The following is a 20,076-nucleotide window of genomic DNA, read 5'->3' on the forward strand; positions in this document are numbered from 1 at the left end:
TAATAAAATGCTTATTTGAAGTCACTAAATTTTGGACTTATCTGTTACATAGCGATGGTAACTGGAACAACATACCAGAAGTGGGTGGAAGGCTGGGTCAGCCAGTGGGTTGACCTTCCCCAACAGCTCCAGCCAGACCTGCTGCAGCTGTGTCTCTGCTCTGAAACCCAGGAAACTCAGCACCCTCTTGTACCAGGGCCCCCTCCCCCCACTTACCACTGAGAACTGAAACCACATCATTCCCTCTCCCTGTGAGTCTCACCCCAAATATTAACTCCCTTGCATGTTCACCTCCTATGTTGAACAAGGCTGCCCGGTCTAACCAATAGGGTATCTTAGAAATGATTGAGATTTCTGAGGTTAGGTCATAAAAGACACTGTGGGTTCTAGGGAAGAGAGCTTCCACGCCATGAGGATTCTCTAGCAGCCCCACAAGAAGGGTCTACACACCAAGAAACAGCCCTCCTACCAACAGCCAACCCCATTTCACCAGCCAACCAAAAAAGTAGCCTTGAAAGTGCGTCCTCCAGCCCTGGCAAATCTTTCAGATGGTTATTGGTGACCCTGGCCGACATCCTGGCTACCACCGCATGGGGAGTCCCCAAGCCGGGATCGCCCAGTTCAGCTGCTCCCAAATTCCTGATCTTCAGCGACTGTGAGATAACAAATGTTTATTGTTTTAAGTGACTACATTTAGGGGTAATTTGTTATTCTCTGTCTGTATGTTAAACAATTCTGGGACCAGGCATGCTTTCTGATCCCCATGTTTAAATCGTACTGAGAACAAGCATAAATAACAGCTCTCTGCTCTAAGAAATACTTGCTTCTGGAAGATAAGACTGAAGCAACTAAAATAGCTTGTTATCAAGACCAACAGCTAGTTCATCAAGACTTACTACAAGACCTCTGCCTTGCTCTGCTCCCTGATCTCAAACTACTTTGTCATAAACTCTCCCAACTCCAGTCAGTTTCTTGCCTTGAGAGACCCAACTTCAAAATCACCCAGTCTGGCCTCTAAAATGCTATCAATACCCTTCCCCAATGTCCCTGCTGGGAGACATTACTAGCATTCAGTCATAGGGGTCCTTTTCCATACTGAATTAGGTCTAATAAATTATGCTTTGCTCAATCAAAATTTTTCTGATGGTCTTTCTGGGGTAGTCAATACCATACACCTCCCCCAAACTGGGGCATCCACTCTGGGTTCTATTTGGTCATCTGTCCCTGTGCTGTCCAATACAGCTGCCATTAGCCATATGTGGCTATTTCAATAAAATGACATGAATCACTTTGCTGGACACCTGAAATATTGTCAATCAACTGTACTTCCATTAAAAAATTCCCCCTAAAGTACATAAGGTTGAAAATTCACTTCCTCAGTTGCACTAGCCATATCTCGGCACAGAGAATATCTTCTTTCTCACAGAAAGTTCTAGGGGAAAGTGGATCATTTGCTTCAGAGGATGGCTACCCCTGAGGAAGCTCACAGAAGCAGAGGCGTTGAAGGATGGCTGCAAACCAGGGGCAGGCCACAGCCCAGAGCAGAGCAGACCGCCAAACTCCTCAAGGGCCCGACCAACGCCCGCATAGGCAGCAGGCATGACTCCACCAGGCACACCCCTCCATGCGCTGCAGGAAATCACCAAGCTTTAGACCCACAGGGCACATAGGCATGGGTGCGCTGATTTCTGAGAGCATGTGATCCCCGCAGAGTGGCCCTGGCTTGGCTGAAATGGAAGACAGACGATCTCTGATCCACACACAGCCTCCCGCATCAACTCAGATCCCTGATCCACACACAGCCTCCCGCATCAACTCACCGGCCTGTGGTGGGGCTCGCATTCTTGCTTCAGGTCTGACAGCAACCTGCCGGTCTGCAGAAACTCCCAGCCAAGCTTCCTGGATCCTTGTCAGCCCTTCAGGTCTGGGGTCTGGGAAGAAGGTTGAGAGGAAACCCTGGCGCGGCCCTCACAGGACAGAAATCGAGCAAAGGGGCACGTGAGAGATGCAGCAAAACCTTGGACTTCTTTTGCCTTTTCTTTTTGGGGCTTTGAGAATTTTTATTTCTTCCATGGTAACTCTCCCCTGGCTGGGGAATGTCATTTAAAATCATTCTGTCTTGAAAACTGCGGGATGAGGGAAAAGAAAAAAAGTCACCTCCAGCCAGGTTTTCACCATGCAAATCAAGGACATTTCAAAATGCTGGCAAGCTGCTCAGGGGACTTCAAAGATGTCCAGGTCCAATTACGCTTCATTTGGGGTGTGAATTGAGGAACTCTGGGGGAGGTGGCCCGAGTGCAACGTGTCAGGGTCGATACTGTGGTAATGAACCTAGGCCTTTGTTCCTGGGAGCCCAGCTGCTGACAAGTGGGCTGTTTCCTGAAGGCGGAGAAGCACTGTGTCCCCCACCAGGTGCAGGAAGCAGGCTGGAGATGTAGCTGCTGTTTAAAAAAAAAAAAAATCATTTGAAGGTGGCTTCTATTTTTCTTCATTTGTAAAAATCAAAGGTTTACAACAATATAATATCGTACATCAGTTATACTTTAATTAAAACAAAGTTTATGTAATTAAAAAAATTAAAAGGGGGCATCAACATCAAAATCTTGTTATGTCCTAGAATTAACCACACTAAGGGTCTCCTGCAATTTGACTGAGTTGGAGTTTGGGCAAGGACTCTAACTTACAGACATACCACCTCCATTTCTGTGGCTGGGTTTCTTTGAATGGGCACTTGGAAAGGCCCAGTGGGGGAGGATTCATCATTAAATGGTAAAACAAACAAACAAAACATTTTGGGGGGAATAAGTTTGGTTTTGCTTCCTAGTTAGAATGAAACTGACTGGCTGTTACTCGTTTGGGAAACTCAGCCCTCTGTAGGCAAGCTTGATGGCTTAAGGGCATTCAAAAATGATCCATTGCGTTCTTCTAGCCCAAAAGTCTTCTCAAAATGACAAGGCATATTCAGAAATCTCAGCCAAGACTGCTGGGTAGATTCCTAGCAGGACATGTGAGAGCAATAAATCTGCTGCAAGTGGGAGAAAGAAGATCAAAAGCTGGTCTCTCCCACTCTCTAGGATGCTTATGCAATTCATTATTTCACGTCCTTGGTTCTTTTTTCAAATGCAGATATCCTGAGAAAGGTAACACACCCAGTAACTAACACCTTAGTGCAAATGCATTCATCAGAAACATTTGGAATGGCAGAGGAATCTCGGTAAGGCTGCCTGTGAAGAGGGAATAAAAAGTACAGATGCTGAAGTCACACCCTGCAGAGTCCGTTTCCTAGGGTGGAGGCCTAACACCAGTATTATTTTTTAAAGCTCCCCAGATGATGTCAATACACGACCAAGTTGGGAACCCAAGTTGAGAACCTCCCAGGACAGAGCATGGAGGACTGAGCACAGGGAGGGAGGGAATGGAAGAGACAAAAGAAAAAAACTGGAGTTCTTCTCATGAAAGACCTGTTTGAAGTCCTGGCAACCCAACTTGCTGGCTGCACGGTTCTGGGCAAGTGACTTAGCCCCTCTGATCTTCATCTTCTTCGTCTGTTAAATGAGAATAATTTTCTTCAGAAAACAGTGGCTCTCAAACCTGAAAGGGCATCAGAATCACCTGGAAAGTGAAAGTCACTCAGTCGTGCCTGACTCTGCAACCCCATGAACTGTATGTAGCCCGTCAGGCTCCTCTGTCCACGGGATTTTCCAGGCAAGACTACTGGAATGGGTTGTCATTCCCTTCTCCAGGGGATCTTTCCGACCCAGGGATCGAACCCAGGTCTCCCTCATTGCACACAGATTCTTTACCGTCTGAGCCACCAAGGAAGCCCACCTGGAGGACTGGTTTAAATACAGATTCCCAGGCCCCACCCTCACTCTCCCAAATCCTGACTCAGTCAGTCTGGGGCGAGCCCCCACAAATTTGCAGTCCTAACAAGTTCCCAGGAGGCCCTGATACTCCTGGTCTGGGGCAGTATCCCTGATATCAGGGGCACCTGAGCTGGTTATTATTGGTTCACCAATTTTATCCATGACGAGGCTGGAAACCAAAGGTAACACCCATTGTCTCTTGAAAAGGGCTCAAGACCCAAAGAGGGAGCTGGACTGGCACACAAGTTTTGCAAACAAATTTACATCGTTTTAGCAATTTGCTAAGACACACCCCACGTTCAAACCTGAGGCCTGAAGCCACCAAGGAGCCATCATGAAAAAGAGAGGCCACATTTTAAGCGACACCCCTCCTCTCCACAAAAAGCATCCTTGACATATGTCATCCCAGAGAGGCCTGGCCTGGTCTCTCTGGAGCCCACCGGGCTGGAGCAACAGCACCGAAAGCAGGTGTACCTGATTCACGCTGCCCTGCTCCTTGAGGGTACAAGCATGTTGTGTGTGGGGGGGGGGGGGTGCACATTTCCTCTTTAAAATGCTCAGTGGCTTTCAGGGGCTCAGGGAGAGGGGCAAGGAGGCTCCTACCTTAGCTGCCCCTTAGAGCAGGGCTGGTGAAGCCAGTCTTTGAAGTAGAGATGACCATAATTTATGCACCCACTCCTGTTTTCCTGTTCCAGAACCCAGTATTCTCATGCTTCCAGCCTGGGTTTTTGGCCTCTCTCTGCCCCAGACTTCCCCTACCTCCTATCGGATGGTTGCCAGCTCAAACTTCCCAGGTGTCAGTGACAAGACGATAAAAGAGGCCAGTCTTCACATATTTGGGGGTGACAGGTTGAGGCCCTTCTCATGAATCACAGCATTTTCCCTGGGGACTCTCAAATGGGAGACTCTCTGGCTTGGGGATTCAAAGGGGACACTGCAAACCACGGGGCAGTGTCCAGGATCAAAGTTAAAGACAGAGCATGTTAAGGCAGCTTGAGAAGGAGACTCTCCACTGAGGAGAAGGGAACTGATCCAAGAAACTGGAACTGTGCACTTAAGGGTCTTCTACCCTGAGTCCCGCAGTCACCAATTAACTAGGCACGAAGAACCTGACAGCATTCTGCTTCACCAGGGCCTCAGGCCATCTGACCACAGCTGCCACACATTCCTTGCTCCCTGGACCCTCCAATCTGCACCTACCCAACCTCAGTCTTGGCCACAAATGATGTCACCCCCAAAATGGTGCCAACTTGAGAGTACCTGCTTCCCTGGGCTCCAGGCTTTGGGGGTTCAAATGATCACAACCTGAAATTATTATTTTTAAATTTATCTTATTGTTAATTGCTTCATCAGTTAAAATGTTACAAACTCCATAGGGCAGTTACTAGCAATCTTGTTAAAGTGCCAGCCCAGCCTAGCATCTTTGACTGTATGGGTTGATAGGTGAATAGGTACATGGATGCAAGGGTGGATGAATGGATGGATAGAAGAATGGATACATGAAAGGGCAGATGAAAGAATGAGGGTGGATGAATGCGTAAATGGGTAGATAGAAGGATGGCTGGATGGCTGGATGGATGGACAGAAGGTCAGATGGATGAATGCATAGATGGATGGGCGAATGCGCAGGTGGGTAGACTAGCCTCCATGTGTCACCAATGTACTCCTATAACACCTAGACCAGCAGTTTCCAAATGTTTAGATCTTAGGACCCTTTTGCTTTTTTATTATTGAACACTCCAGAAAGCGTTTGTTTCTATTGACCCATCTACCACTATTTCCTATATTAATAATTAAAAATGGAGAAAAGTTTTAAATATTGGTTAACTGATATAAAAATAACATTAATGAACTTATTAAATGAGTGGGATGCAGTCTTTGAGATGGTACCCAGTAATCTCTGCTTTGTCACCCACACCCTTAAGGATTTCTTGCCCCTTGAATGTAGGGTGGACTTACTGACTCACTTCTAATGGACAGGACAGTAGTGATGGAACGTTATTTCAAAAATCAGATTATAGAAAGACTGTGGCTTCTGTCCTGAGTGCTCTCTTTCACTCGTTCTTGGGGAAGCCAGCTGCCATGTCACAAGGACAGACCCACATGGCAAGGAACTGAGGTCTGCCCACAGCCACATGACTGCGCTTAGAGGTGGATTGTTTCTTCATCTGGTTGAGCTTTGAGATGACTGCAGCCCAGGCCCATGCCTTGACTATAGCCTCATGAGAGATTCTGAGCCAGAACCACCCAGCTAAGCTGGCTGCTCTCAGATTCCTGACCTACAGACACTGACAGATAATGTGTGCTGTTTTTAGCTGCTAAGTTTTTAGGATTATTTGTTACACAGCAATAGATAACTAATATACACGTTAACATCACTAGCACAATTTAATGAAAAAAACTGTATTTTCTGGAAAAAAAAAAAGAAAGAAAGAATTAGGGAGAAAAGTGACATTGTTATACATTTTTGCAAACCTCTTTAGTAGCTGGCTTCATAGAGGACAGCTGCTTTCTCCTAGCTGCTTTAGTATACAATCTGTTGTGATACGTGGTTTTGGTTGAAGTCTATGAAGAAAATGGAGCTTGCAATTAGAAAAGACAGTCTGAAAACGTCTGGGGTACCACAGAGATCCTTGGAACACACTTTGGGAACTGCTGACTTAGACAATCATGGCCTCAAGAGTCTCACTCTAGGGCCTTGATCCCTAACAGTTTCCTGTTTGGGACATTTGCCAGTTAAGCAGATCAGTGGCAGCCAATACTGAGAGTTAAAGAGTGGGTTTGGCTGCAAATGGGCACAAGGGAAATTTGAGAGTCCCTTGGACAGCAAGATCAAACCAGTCAATCCTAAAGAAAATCAACGCTGAATATTCACTGGAAGGATTGTTTGCTGGATTGGATGCTGAAGCTCCAATACTTTGGCCACCTGATGAGAAGAGCTGACTCAATTGGAAAAGACTCTGATGCTGGGAAAGCCTGAGGGCAGGAGAAGGGGATGACAGAGAATGAGATGTTGGATGGCATCACTGACTCAGTGGACATGAGTTTGAGCAAACTCTGGGAGATGGTAATGGACAGGGAAGCCTGGCGTGCTGCACTCCATGGGGTCGCAGAGTCAGACACGACTGAGTGACTGAACAACAACCGGGTGCTCGGGTGACCATGGTAACTGACACCACCCAGGAGTCTTGCCCCTTGCTGGAAGGGATAAGGCTCTACGAGGCCCAACAGCAGAAGACAGTGATGCACAAATGCCTAATCTTGACTGGGTCTTGCCCAAGGTGTCACCCAGAAGGCACAGGATGGCCCACTTCTGGCAGCCATGGTTAAGGCCGAGGCATCTGGGGTGGTGGAGGGCGGGGTAGGGGTGGTGTTTTGTGCAGTGAAGTTTTCTGGAGACTGTGCTGTATCCTCAGGGATTTCTCCCCTCTTCACCCTTTTCCTGTGCACCTCCCACTCCCTGCCCCCTACCCCAAGTTTAACGTTCGTTTCAGCAGGAACCAGTCTGATTTTTCTCTGCCTAGTTGGTCAGAGCAATGCGTGCAGCTGTAGCAAAGAATAAAAATAGCCTCCTCCGTGACCAATTTCTTCCCACTTCCCTTTCTCTCTCTCCATGCTCGCCTCTCTCTGTCCCTACCTTCTGTGGAGGCAGGAAGGTCCCTGGAGGGTGCGAGCATTGCTGAGCTCTGCCAGGCGCCCGAGTTTCCCTCCCAGGCAGCACCTGTTCCTGATTCTATTTTGCTGTGGCCCCCACAGGCCGGCACTGGCTTCCCAGGGGACGCGGCATTGTCAGATGGGTGCCTGCCAGCCCAGCGTCCAGCCACCTCACCGGCAGCCTTGCTCTGCTGCACACAAGCACTGCAGACACTGACACATGGAGTGCCCACTGGCGGTGCTGGTATCTGTGGTGCTCATCTCTCCCCAGCCGGCTACAGCCCTGCCTGTGAGCCTTCCAGATCTTCTGGCACCTTAGAGGTTAAATAAGAAACCTCAAGCTGGAAGGAGGAAGAAAAAAAAAACAAAAAACCCGACTGGGTGCTATGCGCCCAGGCTCCAGGCGGTGTCCCTAGTGTCCTGGGCTTCCCCCACGCGGGGCGACTATGTGTCCTGGAGGCAGCCGCGGTGAAGATGGAATCTGAAATGGGCAGAGTAGTGGGCTTTTTAGTTTGGAAGCAGGAGCAGAGAAGCAAACCTGTAGCAGCTCAACTCCCCGACGCAAAGGTCTCGCCTGCCTCCAGCAACGGAGTGTTTCTAAAACCCCGAGCCACCGCAAGAACCAGGGGTATAGCACGCCCAGCCTCTCTTCCCCAAGCCTGTAGGACCCTGCGGGGACAGAGGACCAGCTACCTACATCATTTCAGGGCTGGTTTGTGGGGTCCAGGGCCATTCGCGTCACTGCATTGCAGTTTGGGAACGGAGTAATCCACTCCAGCAAAGACGGGCGGACTTTCCAAACCACACGAAAGTTCAAACCACACAAACGTTGGCTCCAACTGGGCTTGGAGCGCGGGGCTGGCTTTATCTGTCCCTGAGGGCTTTGCCCTGCCTTGCGATTGATTAGGGCTCCTAAAAACCACTGAAACGGTTTATCTTGCCCACTCAGCCTCAAGCCCCCTGATGGGCTGGAGTGGAGCCTGGATTGTTCTGGCAGCGAAGCCCCAGCCCAGCTTCCTCCCAGCTTCAAGGCCCCCAGGGTCACCTGGCTGGCCCCTCACCCCACAGAGAGTTCTCATTTTGTGGCAGGAAATAGGGGCAAATGCCATGACCATGAGAATGTTATTCACCACAGAAAGGGAGATCCTTCAGACCTGATAGGAGGGGAGGGGAACGTTTTGTAAATACAGAGATTCAACTTGGAGAGGTAAGGAATTAAAGTGGGCTTTAACACAAACTAGTGGGTTAGTGGGGGATCCCAGGCGTGGGTAGGGGGGAGTCCTGTGGTAGCTGAATTTTCAGGCTCACACCAGGACACCTCCCACCTGTCCCAGCTGCCGTGGCACACAAGTCATTGCGCTAACCTTGGACAGAGAGGCAGAATTCGCCTGAATCCACAGCAGAACCCTTTCAGCCTCTGAAAGCAGGTGACCCACTCAAATTACCTAAATTCTTTCAGGCTGTGTCCTGCCCCAGCAGTTCAAGGTAAAAGAACGTGTAAACAAGTGGCTGGTCACAAGGGTTTCTATCATGTTTAGTCTCCCCTGACAAAAGGGATGTGCTTGCGTGCTCAGTCATGGCTGACTCTTGGCAACCCCATGGACTATAACCCACCAGGCTCCTCTGTTCATGGGATTCTCCAGGCAAGAACACTGGAGTGGGTTGCCATTCCCTCCTCCAGGGGATCTTCCCAACCCAGGGATCGAACCCAGGTCTCCTGCGTCTCCTGCATTGACGGGCAGATTGTTTTACCACTGAGCCACCTGGGAAGCCCAACAAAAGGGGTACCCTTCCTTGAAAAACACCTCACAGATGTAAAAGGCTTTACAGTTTACAAAGCTGTGTAGCAACCCCCCCCATCTCACCTCATCTCATCCTAAAAACTGTGAGCAATGGGGTGTGACTCCTATAGCAGTTAGGGTTCAGTTGCAGGAAACAGAAAACCTCTCCGGCTATTTTAAGCCAGGAGAGATTTAATACAGGAAATTAGGTGATTACAAAATCATTGGAGCAGGTTCTAGACGCCCATAACACCACTGAGCTGGGCTGCCAAGACTGCCGCCATCTCCGCCATCACCGGGAAGGTGGAGAGGGAGGGGGCCAGCCACAGAGATGTTGCTTCCAAGAGGACACTGCTGTAGTTGTCTTCCAAGGTCAGGAAGCCACTGCCACCACAACACTTCTCAATACCCACAAAGCTGGTGACTAATCAAACACTAGAATGTTGTCTCTCTCTCTCACACACATACACACATACACACACTGTCTCCAGCAGCAACAGCCAGAGTAGCAGGCAAGTGGTCTCTTCCTCACTGCTGCCTTCCTAACCTCGCACAAGTGCACCTAACTGCTGGAATCGGATTCTCCTTGGCAGCCCCAGCTGCAAAGGTGTCTGGGAACTGTAGTTTTTAGCCTTCAACCGCTGCAAAACATGAATGTGCCAAAGGACCAGGTTGGAATGGAGGTTGAGTGCCTGCCACCTCATCTCCATTTTGCAGGTAAGGAAACTAAGGGTCAGAGAAGTTAAGGAACATGTACAAGATCACATTGCTAGTAAACCTCGATCTCTCTGACTCCAAAACCTGTGCTTTCATCTGATACACAGAACCAATGGCCCCATTCCATCTGGGGCTTTGGCAATCTTAGGAGCATCTTTTAGCCCAATGACCCACACTATAGTAGAAGCTACCACATACCTCCTGCATGCTCAAAGGCTGGACAGCAGGCTGTGACATGAAACTGAGGCTCAAGGACTTAGAATCGAACCCAGGGTTCCTGGCGCCACGTTGTGTATTGTGTTCCTGTCCTTAAACACACAAACAGACATACAAACCCGCATCAATATCTGGGGGAAGGGAAGACAAGCCCGAGTTGTCCCTGGAGACATACGATCCTCTAGCATTCCCTGGAGACATCTGTTCTACAGTTTTCCGGGTGAGAAGTACAAGGCTGACCCACATCCAACCCCCACAACCGTGTTTGAGAAATTCCCCATCTTGCTAGTTGCCTCCCACCAGAGAAGTGAAAAACGCCATCCAGTCACTTTCCCAGCTACCACTGCAGTTAGTGTGGGTTCCTGACTTATGCTCAGCCAATCAGATGCCCCATCAAAGACTTGGAGTCAGGAGCTGGTGATGCTCAGCTGCATGGAGGACAGAAGCCCATTCTGATGGAGAGCGGCAGTCACCATGGCAATGACATTCCATTCCTGGGATGACAGGTACCATATCCATGTCCAGAGGTGGCAGTGTAAGCCGGGGTGTCCTGGATTTGGCAATGGGATGGTCACTGGGTGGGCCTGACTTTGGCCGTGGCCCTGACCGCTGTGCAGATGCCTTTGGCCTGCTTTCCAAACCCAGCTCTCCAGGCCTGGTTATTTTGTGAACTCACCAAGACCCTTCTGATAAAGTCCTTTTCTGCTTAAATAAACCAGAATTGCTTCCTGTTGCTCAGAGCCAAGAGTTCTGGCCATTATAGCTCAGTTGCCAGATTTTCCCTGGCTTTCCCCAGCCAGACCACACAGGACACCAGGGAGTCTAGAGCTCTCATGCATCGCAGCCCACTTCCTGGGAGCTTGCGTCCCAGGACATCAGTCTGTTGGCCTTACACCAGGAGAGCTGTCTGGGTCTGACAGAGGGAGGGTCCCACATCCATCCCAGGTAGTTGGGTGATGACAGTCTTGGGCTCCAACTCAGACTGTCTCCCATCAAAGGCTTTCCCATTGACCATGACCTTTCCTTGGGTGCAAGTCACAGACCTCCCACACAGACACATACCTCCTCAAGGTCTCCCATTCAGCATCCAGAGAACACTTCCTCTTCTTCCAGAGGCTTTGCTTTTTGTTAGCCTTGGCCCCACACTGAGGCAGAACAGCTGTGGACCCAGTTCAGACTCCACAAATGCAGGCTGAGGGCACTGAGGCTCCTACGAGAGATGATAGCTGGACATTAAAAACAATTTGCAGCAACATGGATTGTTTCTGTTCAGTCACTAAGTCAGTCATGTCCAACTCTTTGCATCTCCGTGGACTGCAGCATGCCTGGCTTCCCTGTCCTTCACTGTCTCCTGGTGTTTGCTCAAATTCATGTCCATTGAGTCAATGATGCCATCCAACTGTCTCATCCTCTGTCGTCCCCTTCTCCTCCTGCCATCAATCTTTCCCAGCATCAGGGTCTTTTCCAACGAGTTGGCTCTTCACATCAGGTGGCCAAAGTATTGGAGCTTCAGCTTCAGCATCAGTCCCTGCAATGAATATTCAGGACTGATTTCCTTTAGGAATGACTACTTTGATCTCCTTACTGTCCAAGGGACTATTAAGAGTCTTCTCCAGAACCACAATTCGAAAGCATTGATTCTTCAGGCTCAGCCGTTTTTATGGTCCAACTCTCACATTTGTACATGACTACTGGAAAAACCATAGCTTTGACCAAACACATCCTTGTCACAAAAGTGATGCCTCAGCTTTTTAATACATTGTCTAGGTTGGTCAAGAGATGATGACAAGAGATTGTCATACTAAGTGAAGTAAGTCAGACAGAAAGAGACATATGTTATGGGCTTCCCTGGTGCCTCAGACGGTAAAGAGTCTGCCCACAACAATAGAGACCCAGGTTCAATCCCTGGGTTCGGAAGATCCCCTGGAGAAAGAAATGGCAACCCACTTCAGTATTCTTGCCTGGACAAGATTGTTATACTAAGTGAAGTAAGTCAGACAGAGAAAGAAACATATCTTATGATATTTTTATATGCAGAATCTAAAAAAGAAATGATACAAACGAACTTATTTACAAAAGAGAAACAGACTCACAGGCCTAGAGAAGGAACTTATGCTTACCAGGGAGAAGGACGGAAGGAAGGGATAGTTATGGAATTTGGGATAGACAAGTACACACTGCTATATTTAAAACGGATAACCAACAAGGACCTACTGTATAGCACAGGAAACTGTGCTCAGTATTATGTAACAACGTAATGGAAGGGTGCTTCTCACCTAGGGGCTGGGCCTTCAGGTCCCGTCAGTGGGTGAAACTGACCAGGGCTTCACTCAGTCAGAGGCAGGCAGGAGCCAGAGAGACTGGCTTCCTGCAGTCATCACCATGAAGCCAACTCACGTCAGCTGAGTGTAGACAGGGGTGGAGAGTAGGAGGCCTATCTCAGGAGATGGCCCAGCTGGTGGGTAGACTAGAAGTCCACTGGGATGACAACAATGTGCTATAAACTTGGGCTTATCTCTGTCTTTGTTCCCATGACCCTTGCTTTCCGAGTAAGGGTACCCTGAAAATAGAACAGAGGTCCAGGGAGAGTGTGTACCCCGAGGCCAGCAGAAACAGGATGCCGCTGTGGTTGGAGAGTCCACAAGTGACGGGGCCACCACTGTCCTGGCTGGGACTCTGAAGGAAGTAGGTGTCGTTTTCTGTAGTTAACACAGAAGGGAGAAGAGCAGAGGGGCCCAGCAGAAAAAAGATGCTTTTCTCCCTTTTGTCAGGTGAGCAGGAGAGGTTCAAGGACATCATGGAGTGCTAGGGTAGGGGTGGGCTGAAGATAAGATGGAAAATCACATCGCCACTCGACTCTGGTGGGGATGGTCACAAACACCACCCTGCCATAGAGTCAGCCTCAGCCATGCTTTGAGAGAGAAGCATGGATTTTGGAGTCAGACAGACCTGGGTTCAAATCCCAGCCACACCATTCAACAGCCGTGGGATCCTAGACAAGCCCCCCCCCTTTTTTGGTAGCTTGTTACTTGGGCATCCCCGTTAGCCATGCTTCCCAGTGTGCGTGCCCTCATGTTGCCCCCTCCCACGCTGACTCTGAGTTTGGGCATGTGGCTTTCCTTGGCTGATAAGGATATAAACAAGAACGAGGTAAAGCAGAGGTTTGCAAAGTGCTTGCATGCTGAGGCTTGTCCTTTCCGAACACTCCATCCTGGAAGTCAACTGCCATGCTTGGGGAAGCCAAAGCTAGCCTAGTGAAAATGTGAGGAAGAGAACTGAGGCAGCCCAGCCAGTAGCTAGCACCAAGACTTCACACACATGAGAGGCCCTCTTTGGCCTTCCAACCGAATCTAGCTGCCAACTGACTGCATTCACATGAAAGACCCCGGATGACACCACCTGGGGCCCGAGAACCACCCAATTAATCCACAGAATCATGAGAATTTATCATTCGTTCATTATCATTCCATGTTGTTTTAAGCCTCTAAGCTTTGAGAGGTTGTTTCTGCTGCTGCTGCTAAGTCACTTTAGTCGTGTCCGACTCTGTGCGACCCCATGGACGGCAGCCCACCAGGCTCCCCGTCCCTGGGATTCTCCAGGCAAGAACACTGGAGTGGGTTGCCATTTCCTTCTCCAATGCATGAAAGTGAAAAGTGAAAGTGAAGTCGCTCAGTCGTGTCCGACTCCCAGCAACCCCATGGACTGAAGCCCACCAGGCTCCTCCGTCCATGGGATTTTCCAAGCAAGAGTACTGGAGTGGGGTGCCATTGCCTTCTCCCTGGGAGGTTGTTACATTGTAGTAAATAACTGAAATACTGTCTAACCTTCTGAGCCTCAGCTGCCCCCTCTGTAAGATGGGGTGATAACATTCTTTGCCAAAAGTTATGAGGAGTAAATTTAAGACACAACAATGATGAGCATTTACTGAGTACCTGCTGTATTCAGACACTTATAGATACCAAGCCAAATGTAGGTAATTTAAAACATCCTGAATATTCATTGGAAGGACTGATGCTGAAGCTTAACCTCCAGTATGAAGCAAAGAACTGACTCATTAGAAAAGGCCCTGATGATGGGAAAGATTGAAGGCAGGGGGAGAGGGGGACAAAGGAGAATGAGATGGTTGGATGGCATCACCAACTTGACGGACGTGAGTTTGAGCAAGCTCCGGAAGTTGGTGATGGACAGGGAAGGCTGGTGTGCTGCGGTCCATGGGGTTGCAAGGAGTTGGACGCTACTGAGCGACTGAACTGAATTGAACTGATCTGCGGAGCATCTATCTCTGTGAAGTAGGCCCATTTTCCATTCAAGGAGCCGGAACATACAGGGGTTAAGTAACTTGCCCAAGGTGGCAAGTTAAGGTCTGAACTGGGGCTCTAACCTGGGTCCCTCTCATTCTAATCACCATGACCCAGCAGGGCCTCCTTCACTGGCACCAATGAGTGAACAAACCACCTTCCAGGGAAGCATCAAATCTACGTTTCAAGAACTTTGGCGGGTGGTTGGAGGAGGGAGGCGGGGGGTGTACTCACAAGGTTGGCATCAAGTCCAAGGGCCCTCGAGGGCAGGTTAGCAGGGCTCCGTTTGGTGGCCAGCCCTGTGCTCTTGGCGTTGCTTCAGAGAGTCCTGGGTCACAAGGGATGACAGAACTCAGAGCAAATGCATTTTCACTTCTAGGAAAACAGCTAATGGGGGTCATCGGCACCATGGTCACAGCCAAAAGGCAGTTTGTTTCTCAAGAGGCAGGAAGCACCTCAGCCATGAGTGCCCTGCCCCCAGCACTGGAGAGCCTCAAGAAGCTAGAAGCCACCCCTTAGTCCCTCTGAGAGACAGCCCCCTTGACGCACACATAACACACACAAAGCCACAGGAAGGGGGCAGCTGTGGGGTCCTAGATCACAATGGGGTGGGGGTGGGGCAAACCAGAGTGCCGCCCCCCGCTGCTGCTAGGAGGCTCCCATCCTCCCAATAAGGTAATGAGTGACACCGAAGAGGGATTCTTCCCTGCCCTCACCCCAAGCTAATGGTTTCACTCTCCCTCCCAGAGGTCCAGGAACAACCTTGTCCTGGGCCGGGGTGGGATGGTGGGGGGAGGTGGGTAGGGAACCCCGCAGCTGAAAAAACCTGCACCTTCTTCTCTTTCCTTGATTCCACCCATCTTACCCACTCTGCCTTCACAGGGTCCTTTTCAGAAGTGTTCACACATGACACAAGGTGTGAAAAGAGATGTTCTGAAAGTATATTGCCAGAATGATCTCAACTTTGTTTCAAAACTATATACATTTGAAAATCTATATGTATATGTTCATAAATATACAAAAATGAGTGGCAGGAACCATCTGAAAGTGTTGACAATGATTTGGTGCTAAGATACAGTGTTTTTTTCTTCTTTGGATCTTTCTGTAGCTTCAGCTTCTCTACAAAAGACACGATCACTTTGAGAATCAGAAAAGAAACTATATCATTTGTGCTGCTTTTTAATGAATGTGCGCGGTCTGGAAAAGTCACACCTCAAAACTCTTCCCATCCAGCACCTTAATTATTGGTTCACACCTAGAGTAGTAGTAGTATCTCTGGACACCTGAGTCTTCACCCAGGGCAGAGATGGGAAGCAAGAGGCCTCCAACGCCCCAAGCAAGAGGGGGTGGGGCCGTTGAGGCTAAGCAGAAAGGGGCGGGGTCAGTGAGACTGAAGCCTGTGTCCGTCACTACCTAGGATTGCTTCCTGTCCTCCTGTGGCCTGAAGACCTGGTACCCAGGCGTTGCAACACTGGGCTGGAGAAGCTGCTGGAATGGCGAACCACCCCTGGCCTGGCCTGGGAGGGCAGGAAGCCCTGGCCTGGAAGCAGAATTCTGATGCCTGGCTCACGCATGTTGCCTGGTTCCCACTGGACTCCACCACTTACAGTAACAGCCTTCCCTTGCAGGCAGAGCGGGGACTGCAGGAGGTGAGGTGGTGCATGGACAGAGCTCAGCATGATTCCTAGTACACACTAGGCGAATAAACACACGCCCATCAGCGCCGCTATCCTGGGTAAGCCCAGCACCTCAGTCATCTGATGCTAGAAAAGGGATGTGCTATCCTGTTGGTGCTCAGCCGGCAATCCCCTGTTCTGTCTCTTGCTGGGTCCTGCTGAATATGCAACCAGAAAAAAACTTTTCTACCCCCAGAGCAGTTTCTTGATGTGCTATCTTGGCCAAAGCAAGCTGTTAATTAGCATGGGTAAGAAATGCCCAGATGATACCATCAAAGACCTTTAAAGTACCCCCAACTGGTTGGGGATGTTTGTTTTGCTTCCCATCAACTCTGTTCAGAACCATGACAGTATCTCCAGCCAGAGTGGGAGCCCCGAGGGGCAGGGTGGGTCCAGGAAAGCCAGACACAACTGGGAATGGTGAAGTTCCTGACACAAAGGAGTGGACTCAAGACGAGCTCCTCCGTCCTCCTGTACTTTCAGGCTTGTAGTGCCTCCATCTGCTCTCTCCCCGCTCTGACTTAACACCCTTGCTTCCAGGAAGGGGTCTACAGTAAGTCATTTATACATTAGTATTAATTTTGGTATTCCCAGGGGCCTCCAGTTTCATCGTGAAATAAAACTCTTTATTCTCTTCCCTTGAAATCCTGGGGCAGAGGGGTAGGGGGCAATCCTTGGCCCTAAATGAGAAAATGGGAAGGAGTGCTAATTCTGATGTTTTAGCCATTCCTTGGCCCAGTCACCCACATCCCCAAGGTTAGACCCTCCTCTACTCTGAGTCCAGTAATGTAGATATTCACCTTTATTTCTCATTAAGGAAACTGGAATAAAAGCATGAAAAGCTTTTCTCTATCCTTAAAAGAGAAGCATCTACAGAGTTTAAAAAAAAAAAAGTGTTAAACTGATAGAAAAAAAAAAAAAAAGTGACACAGAACTCAGAAGTCCTAAAGGAAAAGATGGGTGGATGTGACAACACCAGCCTCCTTTGCAGGGAAGTACAGCGTCAACCAGAGATTGAAAGCTGGTCTCCCACTGATCCAACCCACACCAGACACTGCTGTCTCCTCTAGTTACTTACAGTTTTTTGAATGAGTTGCCAGCATTTTAAAATTGGAAGTTTTCCCATAAAAATCCATATTTCCGGCATCTCCTGAAGAATCAGAAGACCCAGCACACTGGTTCCCAGCAGAGGCACACATGCTCCCTGGCCTGCCCTGGCCTCGGAACCTGCTTCACTTATTCACATTGTTCGCTTCAATTCAGCAGATGCCTGTGATGTGCCGTAAACAAATCAACAAAGAAAAGGTGCTTTAGAAGAGCATGCTTGCAACACATCCAAGCAAAAGTTAATATCCATTATATATCAATAAAACCTCCACCAACAGTTAGATGGGAAAATGGAGGAAAGTATAAACAGGTAATTCATAGAGAAAGAAAGTCAAATGGCCAATAAACATGAAAGATACTCAACCTCTGGGTGATTAGGAAAATGCAAATGAAAATGAGAAGATACCTTTTTCAAAAGCCATCAAATTAGCAAACAATCAAAAAGCTGTCTAGCATCACTGTTGACAAGGAAGTGGGGAAAGGAGAGCTGGTGCACGGTGTTTGGTGAGCACGGAATTGGTGCAACCTTTTTGGAGGGAGATTTGGCAGTTCCAATCGGTATTTTAAATACATGTACCTTTAAAGAAATGTAGGTAAATTTTTATTGAAGTAGCGCATGCCTCCAGAAAAGGGTGCAAATCCTGAGTGTGTGGCTGAGACACTGCACACACCCAGGTGACCAGTGCAGATGGGAAAAGAGAATGTTATCAGTACCCAGAAGCCCCCGCCCCCGAGCCCTCTCTTGGTCAGTAAAACTCCCTGAAGATAACCACTATCCCAGCTTCGAAAAGGATTTGCCTGTTTCTGAACATTCCATGAATGGAATTATGTAGTATATATTCTTTAGTATCTGGCTTCTTTCACCAGATATTATATATTTATTTAATTTTTTAGCTTAGTTGAATATAAATAAATTTTATATTTTTTAGATATTCTAGTTTAAACCAACTAGAACACAGTTGATTTACAATGTTGTGTTAATTTCTGCTGTACAGCAAAATGACTCAGTTATACACACATATATTCTTTTCCATTATGGTTTATCCCAGGACATTGGGTATAGTTCCCTTTGCTACACAGAAGGACCTTGTTGTCCATCCCTTCTATATGTAATAGTTTGCATGTAATAACCTCAAACTCCTAGTCCATCCCTCCCCCACAAATATTTTTTAATTCCATCTAATTTCCGTGAAGCGGAACATTCATGGTTGCATAGAATTCCATTGCATGGCTAAACTGAACTTTATTATTCTGTTGTATTGATGAAGGCCATTTGGGTTGTTTCCAACTTGGAGCTATTGCAAATGGTGCTGCTAATGAACATTCTTGTATGTGATTTCTGGTGCCCATAGAAACACAGTTCTGGGACTTGTCTGGCTGTCCAGTGGTTAAGACTCCGTGCTTCCACTGCAGGGGGCACAGGTTCAACTGTGAATAACATGGGGGTTAGGGACATGGACCCTCCATGCAGAATCTGTGTATAACGTATAGTCAACCCTCCAGATATCCATGTGTTTCCTCCATATTCACGGTTCCAAACGCACAGATTCAACCAATCTCTGTAGCACTGTCATATTTACTATGGAAAAAACCACCTGTAAGTGGACCTTCAAACCCCTGTTGTTCAAGGGTCAACTGAATACCTCCTGACACCACTCACTTTAGGAATCTGTTTTACAGAACCCCCTGAGAGAACAAGACTTCACGTCCAAGGTGTTTAACATTGAAAATAGTGTGGTCAACCTTTGCACTCACTAATAATGATATGGTCAAAAAATATGATGTCAAGCTTCCCTGTGATTTGGAATAGTATGTAGCTCATAAAAAAGAGAACAAGCTTCCTGGGTGAATGCTGATGTGGAAAGCTGCTCACTCATTGTCAAGTGAAAAAAAAATCCTGCAAAAAAAATCGGGTATAGTGTGATTCCACTTAAGCTAACAGAAGATAAAATGGAACTTTATAAGTGGAGATGTGTGCTCATTATATCTGGAAGGACTTTTCACATGTGAACCAGGGAAGGGAAATGCAGTGAGGGGAGGTGAGGAAGAGGTGAGATTTTGTATATGTTTTGTATATTTCAAATCCATCTACTTTTCTCCACCCTCATCGCCACTGTCCTATACTAAGCCACCATGACCTCTGGTGTTGAAAACACGATGGTCTCCTTACAGGTTCACCATTTGTTACCTCTGCCACCCGCAAGAAGGTGGGGACCCAGGGGATAGCAGTGGAAATGCTGGCCTCAAGAGTACACTACTGTAATGGGGTCAGTAAGGCTGCCCGTGATACTGCCCATCAAGTGAAAAAAGAACCTTGTGAAAAAATAGGTAGGGTACAGTCCCCCTTTTTAATAAAAAAATTAAAGTTAAAACAATACGAGTGAATATATATATGCATGTGTGCTAAGTCACTTCAGTCGTGTCTGACTCTTTGGGACCCATGGACTGTAGCCCGCCAGGCTCCTCTGTCCATGGGATTTCCCAGGCAAGAATACTGGAGTGGGTAGCCAGTTCCTTCTCCAGGAGATCTTCCTGACCCAGGGATTGAACCCACATCTCTTACCTCTCTTGAACTGGGAGGCAGGTTCTTTACCACTAGTGTCACCTGGGAAGCCCGAATATATATGTATGTGCATTAAAAGATTTGGAAGCCACGGCCAGCATAAAATCTCATTATCCACAAAGCAAGTGACAGGCTGGCGTTCCCCAGGAACAGCTGCACCATGGCACCCTAGTGACCTTCCATGTATCCACATGGGCC

The 20,076-nt window shown here is 48.2% G+C and overlaps 1 protein-coding gene across 1 annotated transcript in view; it reads right to left on the reverse strand.

The window, feature by feature from the left end:
- Nucleotides 1-17,529, reverse strand: part of LOC133243474 (uncharacterized) — a 30,750-nt gene extending 13,221 nt beyond the window's left edge. Inside the window, exons 1-5 of the mRNA XM_061410419.1 lie at nt 17,287-17,529; nt 14,767-14,860; nt 11,297-11,444; nt 3,462-3,545; nt 1,821-2,441 (exon numbers count right to left, since the gene is read on the reverse strand). The gene's annotated coding sequence lies outside the window, so the exon portion shown is untranslated. The remainder of the gene's footprint in view (nt 1-1,820; nt 2,442-3,461; nt 3,546-11,296; nt 11,445-14,766; nt 14,861-17,286) is intronic.
- Nucleotides 17,530-20,076: the final 2,547 nt, after the last annotated feature.

The sequence above is a fragment of the Bos javanicus genome, chromosome X (assembly GCF_032452875.1).
Source record: "Bos javanicus breed banteng chromosome X, ARS-OSU_banteng_1.0, whole genome shotgun sequence".
Classification (NCBI taxonomy): Eukaryota; Metazoa; Chordata; class Mammalia; order Artiodactyla; family Bovidae; genus Bos; species Bos javanicus.